General features: G+C 51.3%; 1 long non-coding RNA gene across 3 annotated transcripts in view; it reads left to right on the top strand.

Moving 5' to 3' along the window:
- LOC140252444 (uncharacterized) overlaps positions 1-13,273 on the top strand; it is a 45,868-nt gene extending 32,595 nt beyond the window's left edge. For 2 of the 3 annotated variants that reach the window (XR_011903659.1, XR_011903658.1), the window contains 5 exons: positions 362-534; positions 5,285-5,380; positions 5,942-6,114; positions 10,675-10,770; positions 11,332-13,273. This is a non-coding gene — a long non-coding RNA (uncharacterized lncRNA). Of the gene's footprint in view, positions 1-361; positions 535-5,284; positions 5,381-5,941; positions 6,115-10,479; positions 10,771-11,331 lie in introns of those variants that run through there. The other variant, XR_011903657.1, reaches the window with a different exon arrangement.
- The last annotated feature ends 978 nt before the right edge of the window (positions 13,274-14,251 follow it).

Below are 14,251 nucleotides of genomic sequence, written 5' to 3'. Positions count from 1 at the left end.
GCATTGGAAGGCTGGCAGCCATGAGGGCAGTATCTCTCCTTGGGGACTGCTTCCTTTGGAGTGTGGGGTGAGCTCTGGGCCTTGGATTGGGGTGAGGGGTTCTTTATGTCAGGGCTGTGCTGCCCTCATTTCTGGGGCAGCCTGACCACATTGAAGTGTCAGCAGCTGTACGGGTGGTGTTTCTCCCTGGAGTTTGCCTCCTGCGGGCTGTGGGTGAGTGTTTGTCTTTGGTTTCTGCTTTGTTTCAGGGCTGTGAGCTCTGCCATTTTTAGGTATCCCGACCACTGCAGTGCCTGCTTGTGCAAAAGGTGCTGCCCTGCACATGTGGGTAGTGCCTTCATTGTTGCATTGTGTCCAACAGGTGCCAGCAGAGCCCTGAGAGATGTGCAGCTCCTGATGAGAACAGCGAGGAACAGAAACCTGCATTGCCTGGAACGCCTCGGAACTCAACTTTGCTGGACGGGAATTGCCTGCCCAGCAGATAAGAGCAGCACACACTGACTGTGTTGGACCTGTTCCATACTGAGACCCAAGGTAACGTTCCAGAGCTCATTTCTGCACTTCAGTGCTTAATTCTTATTGCAGTGCCCTTCTTGCTGCCCCCAAATGCAGCCATTGCCTTTTGCTGCCCCCAAATGCAGCCATCTCTTTCTGCCCCCCAAGTCCAGCCTGTGTGTCGTGCCCCATAATGCCGCCATCACGTTCTGCCCCCCAAGTCCAGCCATCGTATTCTGCCCCTCAAGTTCGTTTCTGTTCCCCCATGGCTCCATTCAGTTCTTTATTGCTGCTGTTGCTCCTCCGTTGCAGTTCTGCGTTGTGTCCACAAGGCGGCGCTGTTGTAGCTCCCATCGCTGTTAATAGGGCTGCAATGCAAAGGGAGATTCAGACTGCTGCTATTAATGTCCTCTATGGTCACTATGGGGTTTAATGGGCGCTATGGGGTTTTATGGGATCATTTGGGGCCTTTATGGGGTCTCTATGGGGTTTAATGGGGCCTTTGGGGCCTTAGGGTGTCCGATGGGGTTTAATGGGGTCTTATGGGATCCCTATGGGGGTTTAATAAGGGCCTATGGGATGTTATGGGGTCCTTATGGGGCTTAATGGGATCTTCTGGGATATTTATGGGGCATGATGTGTGTGTGTGTGTGTGTGTGTGTGCGTGTGTATGTATGTGTGCATATACCTCATAAGACCTCACTGGCCCCCATAGAGACCCCATAGGCCCCATTTGAACCCCATAGGACCCCATAGAGACCCCATAGGCCCTAATTGGAACCCATAGGTCCCATTTGAACCCCATAGGACCCCATAAGACCCATTTGAACTCCATAGGACCCCATAGAGACCCCAGAAGACCCCATAGGCCTCCATTAAACCCAATAGAGAACTGATGTGAGATGTGTGTCTGTGTGTGTGTCTGTGTGTGTGTCTGTATAATGGCCTTATATCCCATAGCTGGATGGCGTTTTGTCCCTATGCTGTTCCTGTTGTGTGTTGGTGCCTTTATGAGGCATCCCTGCCTTATACCCCATATCCATCCTGTTGTTCCTATTGCAGTGCTGATGCCTTTATTAATCCTCCCTGCTTTCCATCCTCACATGCTGCACGTTGGATTCCTCCACTGAGTCCAGATTGTTGCCGCTCCGCATCCATGTGTGTCAGCTCAGCATCTGTGTGCACAATGAAACACCAGTCACCGATTGGCTGCAGGATCATCCCATTGGCTGCTGGACCCCATTGTGCACCACAGACCCCACTGTGTGCTGTAGGATCATCCCATTGGGTGTAAGATCATCCCATGGGCTGCAGGACCCCATTGTGTGCTGTAGGATCGTCCCATTGTGTGCTGTAGGATCATCTATCTCCATCGTCATCACCTTCATCACCATAATAATGGCCTATTGCTAATTAATAATGCTCCATCACTAGTACTACTCCATTGCTAATTAATATTAATACCCTTGTGGCCGCTGAGGGTATTGCAGCTCCCATTAAACCCTATGGTCCCGATTAAACCCTATGGGCTCCATTAAACCCTATGGACCCCATTAAACCCTATGGGCTTTGTTATAGCGCCGCCTTGTGGCTGTTAATGGTATTGCAGGCCCCCATTAAACCCTATGGGCCCCATTAAACCCTATGGGCCCCATTAAAACCTATGGGCCCCATTAAACCCTATGGGCTCCATTATAGCGCCACCTTGTGGCTGTTAATGGTATTGCAGGCCCCCATTATACCCTATGGGCCCCATTAAACCCTATGGGCTCCATTAAACCCTATGGGGTCCCATATAGCTTATGTTAGAGCGTCACCTGGTGGCCGCCCCTTTGGACTCCAGCCTACCGGGGGTGTGGCTTCATGGCTCATTAGCATATGGGGCTCCGCCTCTTTAGACTGGAGACTGCAGACCCCATTAAACCCTATGGGCCCCATTAAACCCTATGGGCCCCATTAAACCCTATGGGCCCCATTAAACCCTATGGGCCCCATTAAACCCTATGGGCTCCATTATAGCGCCACCTTGTGGCTATTGAGAGTATTGCAGGCCCCCATTAAACCCTATGGGCCCCATTAAACCCTATGGTCCCGATTAAACCCTATGGGCTCCATTATAGCGCCGCCTTGTGGCTGTTAATGGTATTGCAGGCCCCCATTAAACCCTATGGGCCCCATTAAACCCTATGGGCCCCATTAAACCCTATGGGCCCCATTAAAACCTATGGGCCCCATTAAAAACTATGGGCCCCATTATATCCTATGGGCCCCATTATATCCTATGGGCCCCATTATATCCTATGGGCCCCATTAAACCCTATGGGCTCTATTATAGCGCCACCTTGTGGCCGCTGAGGGTATTGCAGCTCCCATTAAACCCTATGGTCCCGATTAAACCCTATGGGCTCCATTATAGCGCCGCCTTGTGGCTGTTAATGGTATTGCAGGCCCCATTAATCCCTATGGTCCCCATTAAACCCTATGGACCCCATTAAACCCTATGGGCTCCGTTATAGCTCCGCCTTGTGGCTGTTAATGGTATTGCAGCCCCCATTATACCCTATGGGCCCCATTAAACCCTATGGACCCCATTAAACCCTATGGGCCCCATTAAACCCTATGGGCTCCATTATAGCGCCACCTTGTGGCTGTTAATGGTATTGCAGGCCCCCATTATACCCTATGGGCCCCATTAAAACCTATGGTCCCGATTAAACCCTATGGGCTCCATTATAGCGCCGCCTTGTGGCTGTTAATGGTATTGCAGGCCCCCATTATACCCTATGGGCCCCATTAAACCCTATGGGCTCTATTATAGCGCCACCTTGTGGCTATTGAGGGTATTGCAGGTCCCCATTAAACCCAATGGTCTCCATTAAACCCTATGAGCCCCATTAAACCCTATGGGCCCCATTAAACCCTATGGGCTCCATTATAGCGCCGCCTTGTGGCTGTTAATGGTATTGCAGGCCCCCATTATACCCTAAATTATTTATTTATTTATTATTATTTATTTATTTATTCTATTTTTATTTTATTTTTATTTTATTTTATTATTATTTATTATTTATTGAAATAAAACTATATTTTCGGAAATATAAACTAATAAACTAATAAACTAACAACTAATAAAACAATATTGCCGGAAGGGACGCTGCTGCGCATGTCCAAAATGGCGGCGGAAAAGCGGTACTGCGTATGTCCAAAATGGCGTCCTCCAGTTTTGGCGGGATATCCCACAATGCACCCTGGCGGAAGGGACGCTACTGCGCATGTCCAAAATGGCGTCGGAGAAGCGCTACTGCGCATGTCCAAAATGGCGTCCTCCAATTTTGGCGGGATATCCCACAATGCACCGAGGCAGAAGGGACGCTACTGCGCATGTCCAAAATGGCGGCGAATACAGCGCTACTGCGGATGTCCAAAATGGCGTCCTCCAATTTTGGCGGGATATCCCACAATGCACCGCGGCAGAAGGGACGCTACTGCGCATGTCCAAAATGGCGGCGAATACAGCGCTACTGCGCATGTCCAAAATGGCGTCCTCCAATTTTGGCGGGATATCCCACAATGCACCGCGGCAGAAGGGACGCTACTGCGCATGTCCAAAATGGCGGCGAATACAGCGCTACTGCGCATGTCCAAAATGGCGTCCTCCAATTTTGGCGAGATATCCCACAATGCACCGCGGCGGTAGGGACGCTACTGCGCATGTCCAAAATGGCGTCGGAGAAGCGCTACTGCGCATGTCCAAAATGGCGTCCTCCAATTTTGGCGGGATATCCCACAATGCACCGCGGCAGAAGGGACGCTACTGCGCATGTCCAAAACGGCGGCGGAAAAGCGCTTCTGCGCATGTCCAAAATTGCGGCGGAAAAGCGCTACTGCGCATGACCAAAATGGCGACCTCCTATTTTAGCGGCGTTCTCTCCCGCCTTTGGCGCGCCCCGCGGTTTCTCGTCCGTTCTCCCTCAGCCGAACCCCGCGGGAGCCGACAAGGAGCCGCCATCGGCGGAGCGGTTTGTGCGTGGGATCAGGGCAGCCCGTCAGCCGGACGGAGCCGTCCTACGCGGGGTAGAAGCGCAGCGATCGTCGCTGCCCCCGGCCGGGTGAGCTCCCGGGTCCGGTTGGTTCCGGCTGGGGTAGAAAAGCTGCCGGCAGTTCCTGCCCGGGGAACAACAGTCGGACCGTGGAACAGCGTTTGGACGCAGGGAAAAGTCCGGGAGCGTCGCAGCAGGAGCTGCAGGTTGTTGCCTCGTTGCTGTTCTCAGCCATGGCAACGATAACGGTGTGTTCGTGCTGCTGTTCCCATCTATTGCTTATGGCCAGGTACCGTGTATTGCAGTCAGTGCTATCAAAGCGCTTGAAAGAAGGCCTGCAGCTCTGACTCAGTGCAGTGTGAAGCCGGCAGTGTGTGTGACTATGAAATAGATGGTCGTCTATTGTTGGTTTACTTATGATATATAAAATTGCTGCTAATAGCCCCCTATAGCCCCCCATCATCCCATTGCCCCCTATAGCCCTCCATTGCTTAGGAGTGTGGGGGTGAGCCATGGAGTGGGGTGAGTGATCCCTTCCTTGTGGAGTGGGGTGAGTGATCCCTTCCTTGTGGAGTGGGGTGAGTGTTCCCTTCCTTGTGGGGTGGGGTGAGTGTTCCCTTCCTTGTGGGGTGGGGTGAGTGTTCCCTTCCTTGTGGGGTGGGGTGAGTGATTCCTTCCTTGTGGGGTGAGCCATGGAGTGGGGTGAGTGATCCTTTCCTTATTTTAAGGCTGTGTTTTTCTCTTTTTAGTGGATCCTGACCCCATTTCAGGGCTGGCAGCGGCAGGAGCAGCATCTGTACCTGATTGCTTCCTTGGGAGTGTGGGCTGTTTGTCTCCGGAATGAGGTGAGTGATTCCTTTATTTTGGGGCTGGGAGCTCTGTTTTTCTCAGGGGGTTGTGACCATATTTAAGGGGTGCCACCTGCAAGGGACACATATCTCCTTGCAGACTGTTTTCTGTGGGGTGAGCCCCGCTCCTCGGGAAGGGGTGAGTGATTCCTGCCTTATTGCAGGGCTGTGATCTGCCCCTGTTGGGGCTCATAGCTGCATTGGAAGGCTGGCAGCCATGAGGGCAGTATCTCTCCTTGGGGACTGCTTCCTTTGGAGTGTGGGGTGAGCTCTGGGCCTTGGATTGGGGTGAGGGGTTCTTTATGTCAGGGCTGTGCTGCCCTCATTTCTGGGGCAGCCTGACCACATTGAAGTGTCAGCAGCTGTACGGGTGGTGTTTCTCCCTGGAGTTTGCCTCCTGCGGGCTGTGGGTGAGTGTTTGTCTTTGGTTTCTGCTTTGTTTCAGGGCTGTGAGCTCTGCCATTTTTAGGTATCCCGACCACTGCAGTGCCTGCTTGTGCAAAAGGTGCTGCCCTGCACATGTGGGTAGTGCCTTCATTGTTGCATTGTGTCCAACAGGTGCCAGCAGAGCCCTGAGAGATGTGCAGCTCCTGATGAGAACAGCGAGGAACAGAAACCTGCATTGCCTGGAACGCCTCGGAACTCAACTTTGCTGGACGGGAATTGCCTGCCCAGCAGATAAGAGCAGCACACACTGACTGTGTTGGACCTGTTCCATACTGAGACCCAAGGTAACGTTCCAGAGCTCATTTCTGCACTTCAGTGCTTAATTCTTATTGCAGTGCCCTTCTTGCTGCCCCCAAATGCAGCCATTGCCTTTTGCTGCCCCCAAATGCAGCCATCTCTTTCTGCCCCCCAAGTCCAGCCTGTGTGTCGTGCCCCATAATGCCGCCATCACGTTCTGCCCCCCAAGTCCAGCCATCGTATTCTGCCCCTCAAGTTCGTTTCTGTTCCCCCATGGCTCCATTCAGTTCTTTATTGCTGCTGTTGCTCCTCCGTTGCAGTTCTGCGTTGTGTCCACAAGGCGGCGCTGTTGTAGCTCCCATCGCTGTTAATAGGGCTGCAATGCAAAGGGAGATTCAGACTGCTGCTATTAATGTCCTCTATGGTCACTATGGGGTTTAATGGGCGCTATGGGGTTTTATGGGATCATTTGGGGCCTTTATGGGGTCTCTATGGGGTTTAATGGGGCCTTTGGGGCCTTAGGGTGTCCGATGGGGTTTAATGGGGTCTTATGGGATCCCTATGGGGGTTTAATAAGGGCCTATGGGATGTTATGGGGTCCTTATGGGGCTTAATGGGATCTTCTGGGATATTTATGGGGCATGATGTGTGTGTGTGTGTGTGTGTGTGTGCGTGTGTATGTATGTGTGCATATACCTCATAAGACCTCACTGGCCCCCATAGAGACCCCATAGGCCCCATTTGAACCCCATAGGACCCCATAGAGACCCCATAGGCCCTAATTGGAACCCATAGGTCCCATTTGAACCCCATAGGACCCCATAAGACCCATTTGAACTCCATAGGACCCCATAGAGACCCCAGAAGACCCCATAGGCCTCCATTAAACCCAATAGAGAACTGATGTGAGATGTGTGTCTGTGTGTGTGTCTGTGTGTGTGTCTGTATAATGGCCTTATATCCCATAGCTGGATGGCGTTTTGTCCCTATGCTGTTCCTGTTGTGTGTTGGTGCCTTTATGAGGCATCCCTGCCTTATACCCCATATCCATCCTGTTGTTCCTATTGCAGTGCTGATGCCTTTATTAATCCTCCCTGCTTTCCATCCTCACATGCTGCACGTTGGATTCCTCCACTGAGTCCAGATTGTTGCCGCTCCGCATCCATGTGTGTCAGCTCAGCATCTGTGTGCACAATGAAACACCAGTCACCGATTGGCTGCAGGATCATCCCATTGGCTGCTGGACCCCATTGTGCACCACAGACCCCACTGTGTGCTGTAGGATCATCCCATTGGGTGTAAGATCATCCCATGGGCTGCAGGACCCCATTGTGTGCTGTAGGATCGTCCCATTGTGTGCTGTAGGATCATCTATCTCCATCGTCATCACCTTCATCACCATAATAATGGCCTATTGCTAATTAATAATGCTCCATCACTAGTACTACTCCATTGCTAATTAATATTAATACCCTTGTGGCCGCTGAGGGTATTGCAGCTCCCATTAAACCCTATGGTCCCGATTAAACCCTATGGGCTCCATTAAACCCTATGGACCCCATTAAACCCTATGGGCTTTGTTATAGCGCCGCCTTGTGGCTGTTAATGGTATTGCAGGCCCCCATTAAACCCTATGGGCCCCATTAAACCCTATGGGCCCCATTAAAACCTATGGGCCCCATTAAACCCTATGGGCTCCATTATAGCGCCACCTTGTGGCTGTTAATGGTATTGCAGGCCCCCATTATACCCTATGGGCCCCATTAAACCCTATGGGCTCCATTAAACCCTATGGGGTCCCATATAGCTTATGTTAGAGCGTCACCTGGTGGCCGCCCCTTTGGACTCCAGGCTACCGGGGGTGTGGCTTCATGGCTTATTAGCATATGGGGCTCCGCCCCTTTAGACTGGAGACTGCAGACCCCATTAAACCCTATGGGCCCCATTAAACCCTATGGGCTCCATTATAGCACCACCTTGTGGCTATTGAGAGTATTACAGGCCCCCATTAAACCCTATGGGCCCCATTAAACCCTATGGGCCTCATTAAACCCTATGGGCTCCATTATAGCGCCACCTTGTGGCTGTTAATGGTATTGCAGGCCCCCATTATACCCTATGGGCCCCATTATACCCTATGGGCCCCATTAAACCCTATGAGCTCCGTTATAGCGCCGCCTTGTGGCTGTTAATGGTATTGCAGCCCCCATTATACCCTATGGGCCCCATTATATCCTATGGGCCCCATTAAACCCTATGGGCTCTATTATAGCGCCACCTTGTGGCCGCTGAGGGTATTGCAGCTCCCATTAAACCCTATGGTCCCGATTAAACCCTATGGGCTCCATTATAGCGCCGCCTTGTGGCTGTTAATGGTATTGCAGGCCCCATTAATCCCTATGGTCCCCATTAAACCCTATGGACCCCATTAAACCCTATGGGCTCCGTTATAGCTCCGCCTTGTGGCTGTTAATGGTATTGCAGCCCCCATTATACCCTATGGGCCCCATTAAACCCTATGGACCCCATTAAACCCTATGGGCCCCATTAAACCCTATGGGCTCCATTATAGCGCCACCTTGTGGCTGTTAATGGTATTGCAGGCCCCCATTATACCCTATGGGCCCCATTAAAACCTATGGTCCCGATTAAACCCTATGGGCTCCATTATAGCGCCGCCTTGTGGCTGTTAATGGTATTGCAGGCCCCCATTATACCCTATGGGCCCCATTAAACCCTATGGGCTCTATTATAGCGCCACCTTGTGGCTATTGAGGGTATTGCAGGTCCCCATTAAACCCAATGGTCTCCATTAAACCCTATGAGCCCCATTAAACCCTATGGGCCCCATTAAACCCTATGGGCTCCATTATAGCGCCGCCTTGTGGCTGTTAATGGTATTGCAGGCCCCCATTATACCCTAAATTATTTATTTATTTATTATTATTTATTTATTTATTCTATTTTTATTTTATTTTTATTTTATTTTATTATTATTTATTATTTATTGAAATAAAACTATATTTTTGGAAATATAAACTAATAAACTAATAAACTAACAACTAATAAAACAATATTGCCGGAAGGGACGCTGCTGCGCATGTCCAAAATGGCGGCGGAAAAGCGGTACTGCGTATGTCCAAAATGGCGTCCTCCAGTTTTGGCGGGATATCCCACAATGCACCCTGGCGGAAGGGACGCTACTGCGCATGTCCAAAATGGCGTCGGAGAAGCGCTACTGCGCATGTCCAAAATGGCGTCCTCCAATTTTGGCGGGATATCCCACAATGCACCGCGGCAGAAGGGACGCTACTGCGCATGTCCAAAATGGCGGCGAATACAGCGCTACTGCGCATGTTCAAAATGGCGTCCTCCAATTTTGGCGGGATATCCCACAATGCACCGCGGCAGAAGGGACGCTACTGCGCATGTCCAAAATGGCGGCGGAGAAGCGCTACTGCGCATGTCCAAAATGGCGTCCTCCAATTTTGGCGGGATATCCCACAATGCACCGCGGCGGAGAAGCGCTACTGCGCATGTCCAAAATGCCGACCTCCTCTTGCCGCGTTATATCCCACAATGCACCGCGGCAGAAGGGACGCTACTGCGCATGTCCAAAACGGCGGCGGAAAAGCGCTTCTGCGCATGTCCAAAATTGCGGCGGAAAAGCGCTACTGCGCATGACCAAAATGGCGACCTCCTATTTTAGCGGCGTTCTCTCCCGCCTTTGGCGCGCCTCGCGGTTTCTCGTTCGTTCTCCCTCAGCCGAACCCCGCGGGAGCCGACAAGGAGCCTCCATCGGCGGAGCGGTTTGTGCGTGGGATCAGGGCAGCCCGTCAGCCGGACGGAGCCGTCCTACGCGGGGTAGAAGCGCAGCGATCGTCGCTGCCCCCGGCCGGGTGAGCTCCCGGGTCCGGTTGGTTCCGGCTGGGGTAGAAAAGCTGCCGGCAGTTCCTGCCCGGGGAACAACAGTCGGACCGTGGAACAGCGTTTGGACGCAGGGAAAAGTCCGGGAGCGTCGCAGCAGGAGCTGCAGGTTGTTGCCTCGTTGCTGTTCTCAGCCATGGCAACGATAACGGTGTGTTCGTGCTGCTGTTCCCATCTATTGCTTATGGCCAGGTACCGTGTATTGCAGTCAGTGCTATCAAAGCGCTTGAAAGAAGGCCTGCAGCTCTGACTCAGTGCAGCGTGAAGCCGGCAGTGTGTGTGACTATGAAATAGATGGTCGTCTATTGTTGGTTTACTTATGATATATAAAATTGCTGCTAATGTCCCCCTATAGCCCCCCATCATCCCATTGCCCCCTATAGCCCTCCATTGCTTAGGAGTGTGGGGGTGAGCCATGGAGTGGGGTGAGTGATCCCTTCCTTGTGGGGTGGGGTGAGTGATCCCTTCCTTGTGGGGTGGGGTGAGTGTTCCCTTCCTTGTGGGGTGGGGTGAGTGATTCCTTCCTTGTGGGGTGGGGTGAGTGATCCCTTCCTTGTGGGGTGGGGTGAGTGATCCCTTCCTTGTGGGGTGGGGTGAGTGTTCCCTTCCTTATGGGGTGAGCCATGGAGTGGGGTGAGTGATCCTTTCCTTATTTTAAGGCTGTGTTTTTCTCTTTTTAGTGGATCCTGACCCCATTTCAGGGCTGGCAGCGGCAGGAGCAGCATCTGTACCTGATTGCTTCCTTGGGAGTGTGGGCTGTTTGTCTCTGGAATGAGGTGAGTGATTCCTTTATTTTGGGGCTGGGAGCTCTGTTTTTCTCAGGGGGTTGTGACCATATTTAAGGGGTGCCACCTGCAAGGGACACATATCTCCTTGCAGACTGTTTTCTGTGGGGTGAGCCCCGCTCCTCGGGAAGGGGTGAGTGATTCCTGCCTTATTGCAGGGCTGTGATCTGCCCCTGTTGGGGCTCATAGCTGCATTGGAAGGCTGGCAGCCATGAGGGCAGTATCTCTCCTTGGGGACTGCTTCCTTTGGAGTGTGGGGTGAGCTCTGGGCCTTGGATTGGGGTGAGGGGTTCTTTATGTCAGGGCTGTGCTGCCCTCATTTCTGGGGCAGCCTGACCACATTGAAGTGTCAGCAGCTGTACGGGTGGTGTTTCTCCCTGGAGTTTGCCTCCTGCGGGCTGTGGGTGAGTGTTTGTCTTTGGTTTCTGCTTTGTTTCAGGGCTGTGAGCTCTGCCATTTTTAGGTATCCCGACCACTGCAGTGCCTGCTTGTGCAAAAGGTGCTGCCCTGCACATGTGGGTAGTGCCTTCATTGTTGCATTGTGTCCAACAGGTGCCAGCAGAGCCCTGAGAGATGTGCAGCTCCTGACGAGAACAGCGAGGAACAGAAACCTGCATTGCCTGGAACGCCTCGGAACTCAACTTTGCTGGCCGGGAATTGCCTGCCCAGCAGATAAGAGCAGCACACACTGACTGTGTTGGATCTGTTCCATACTGAGACCCAAGGTAACGTTCCAGAGCTCATTTCTGCACTTCAGTGCTTAATTCTTATTGCAGTGCCCTTCTTGCTGCCCCCAAATGCAGCCATTGCCTTTTGCTGCCCCCAAATGCAGCCATCTCTTTCTGCCCCCCAAGTCCAGCCTGTGTGTCGTGCCCCATAAGTGCCGCCATCACGTTCTGCCCCCCAAGTCCAGCCATCGTATTCTGCCCCTCAAGTTCGTTTCTGTTCCCCCATGGCTCCATTCAGTTCTTTATTGCTGCTGTTGCTCCTCCGTTGCAGTTCTGCGTTGTGTCCACAAGGCGGCGCTGTTGTAGCTCCCATTGCTGTTAATAGGGCTGCAATGCAAAGGGAGATTCAGACTGCTGCTATTAATGTCCTCTATGGTCACTATGGGGTTTAATGGGCGCTATGGGGTTTTATGGGATCATTTGGGGCCTTTATGGGGTCTCTATGGGGTTTAATGGGGCCTTTGGGGCCTTAGGGTGTCCGATGGGGTTTAATGGGGTCTTATGGGATCCCTATGGGGGTTTAATAAGGGCCTATGGGATGTTATGGGGTCCTTATGGGGCTTAATGGGATCTTCTGGGATATTTATGGGGCATGATGTGTGTGTGTGTGTGTGTGTGTATGTATGTGTGCATATACCCCATAAGACCTCACTGGCCCCCATAGAGACCCCATAGGCCCCATTTGAACCCCATAGGACCCCATAGAGACCCCATAGGCCCTAATTGGAACCCATAGGTCCCATTTGAACCCCATAGGACCCCATAAGACCCATTTGAACTCCATAGGACCCCATAGAGACCCCATAAGACCCCATAGGCCTCCATTAAACCCAATAGAGAACTGATGTGAGATGTGTGTCTGTGTGTGTGTCTGTGTGTGTGTCTGTATAATGGCCTTATATCCCATAGCTGGATGGAGTTTTGTCCCTATGCTGTTCCTGTTGTGTGTTGGTGCCTTTATGAGCCATCCCTGCCTTATACCCCATATCCATCCTGTTGTTCCTATTGCAGTGCTGATGCCTTTATTAACCATCCCTTATACCCCATATCCATCCTGTTGTTCCTATTGCAGTGCTGATGCCTTTATTTAATCCTCCCTGCTTTCCATCCTCACATGCTGCAGGTTGGATTCCTCCACTGAGTCCAGATTGTTGCCGCTCCGCATCCATGTGTGTCAGCTCAGCATCTGTGTGCACAATGAAACACCAGTCACCGATTGGCTGCAGGATCATCCCATTGGCTGCTGGACCCCATTGTGCACCACTGACCCCACTGTGTGCTGTAGGATCATCCCATGGGCTGCTGGACCCCACTGTGTGGTGTAGGATCATCCCATGGGCTGCAGGACCCCATTGTGTGCTGTAGGATCATCCCATTGGGTGTAGGATCATCCCATGGGCTGCTGGACCCCATTGTTTGCATTCTGCCACCAGGTGACCCGGCGATGTGAAGTTGTTCTCACTGTCTCATGACACCGTGGGAAATAACTTCAAGTTATGACTGGGGGCCTGAGGAAGAAGGCCAGGAGGTCCCAAGGGTCAGGCTGTGATCATTAGAATAGAAGTCTAAGAGGTCTCCCAGGGGCACAGGCGAATCCAAGGCTCTGCAAAACTAAGATCTCAACTAAGTGTGGGCAGCTTGGGGATAAATACCTTAGAAAATGGAATGGATTGGAGACCATCCAGCTTCTGCCTTGGGAGACTTAACACTTCCTAGGTTAAGCTAGCCTTGAATTGAACCAAAAGTAATAAAAAGTTCCTCAATCATCTGTTGTTCTGGGCTTTTCTGTTATGGTGTTTTCTAAGACTGCTTGTATTTCTTTTTGCTCTGTACGGAGATACTTGAGCCAGTGGTATGGGAATAAAAGCGACAGGATGGGTTTGGCAATTAAACAACTAAAAAGTTTTAATAAAGATCTACAAAAACGTGAGGATTCTCAGTAAAATATCTTTCATTCTGGAAAAGTCAAGGAAATCATGAAACCATAAGGAAGAAGAAAGAAGTTCTGTAACACACTGCGTGTGTGTACATCTGCGTGTGTGTACATCTGCGTGTGTGTACATCTGCGTGTGTGTACATCTGCGTGTGTGTACATCTGCGTGTGTGTACATCTGCGTGTGTGTACATCTGCGTGTGTGTACATCTGCGTGTGTGTACATCTGCGTGTGTGTACATCTGCGTGTGTGTACATCTGCGTGTGTGTACATCTGCGTGTGTGTACATCTGCGTGTGTGTACATCTGCGTGTGTGTACATCTGCGTGTGTGTACATCTGCGTGTATATCTGTGTGTGTGTATATCTGCGTGTGTGTGTATATCTCTGTGTGTGTATGTCATTGTGTGTGTATATCTGTGTGTGAATGTCTGTGTGTGTGTATCTGTGTGAGTGTGTATCTGCGTGAGTGTGTATCTGCGTGAGTGTGTGTCTGCGTGAGTGTGTGTCTGCGTGAGTGTGTATCTGCGTGAGTGTGTATCTGCGTGAGTGTGTATCTGCGTGAGTGTGTATCTGCGTGAGTATGTATCTGCGTGAGTATGTATCTGCGTGAGTTTATATCTGCGTGAGTTTATATCTGCGTGTGCTTATATCTGCGTGTGCTTATATCTGCGTGTGCTTATATCTGCATGTATATCTGTGCGTGTGTATATCTGTGCGTGTATATATCTGTGTTTCTATATATCTGTGTATGTATCTGTGTGTGCATGTCTCTGTGTGTGTATCTGTGTGTGTATATCTGTGTTTGTATC

Source organism: Excalfactoria chinensis, chromosome 5 (assembly GCF_039878825.1).
Source record: "Excalfactoria chinensis isolate bCotChi1 chromosome 5, bCotChi1.hap2, whole genome shotgun sequence".
Taxonomy (NCBI): Eukaryota; Metazoa; Chordata; class Aves; order Galliformes; family Phasianidae; genus Excalfactoria; species Excalfactoria chinensis.
The sequence above is the reverse complement of the archived record's forward strand: the minus strand, read 5'-3'. Positions and strand labels throughout refer to the sequence as shown.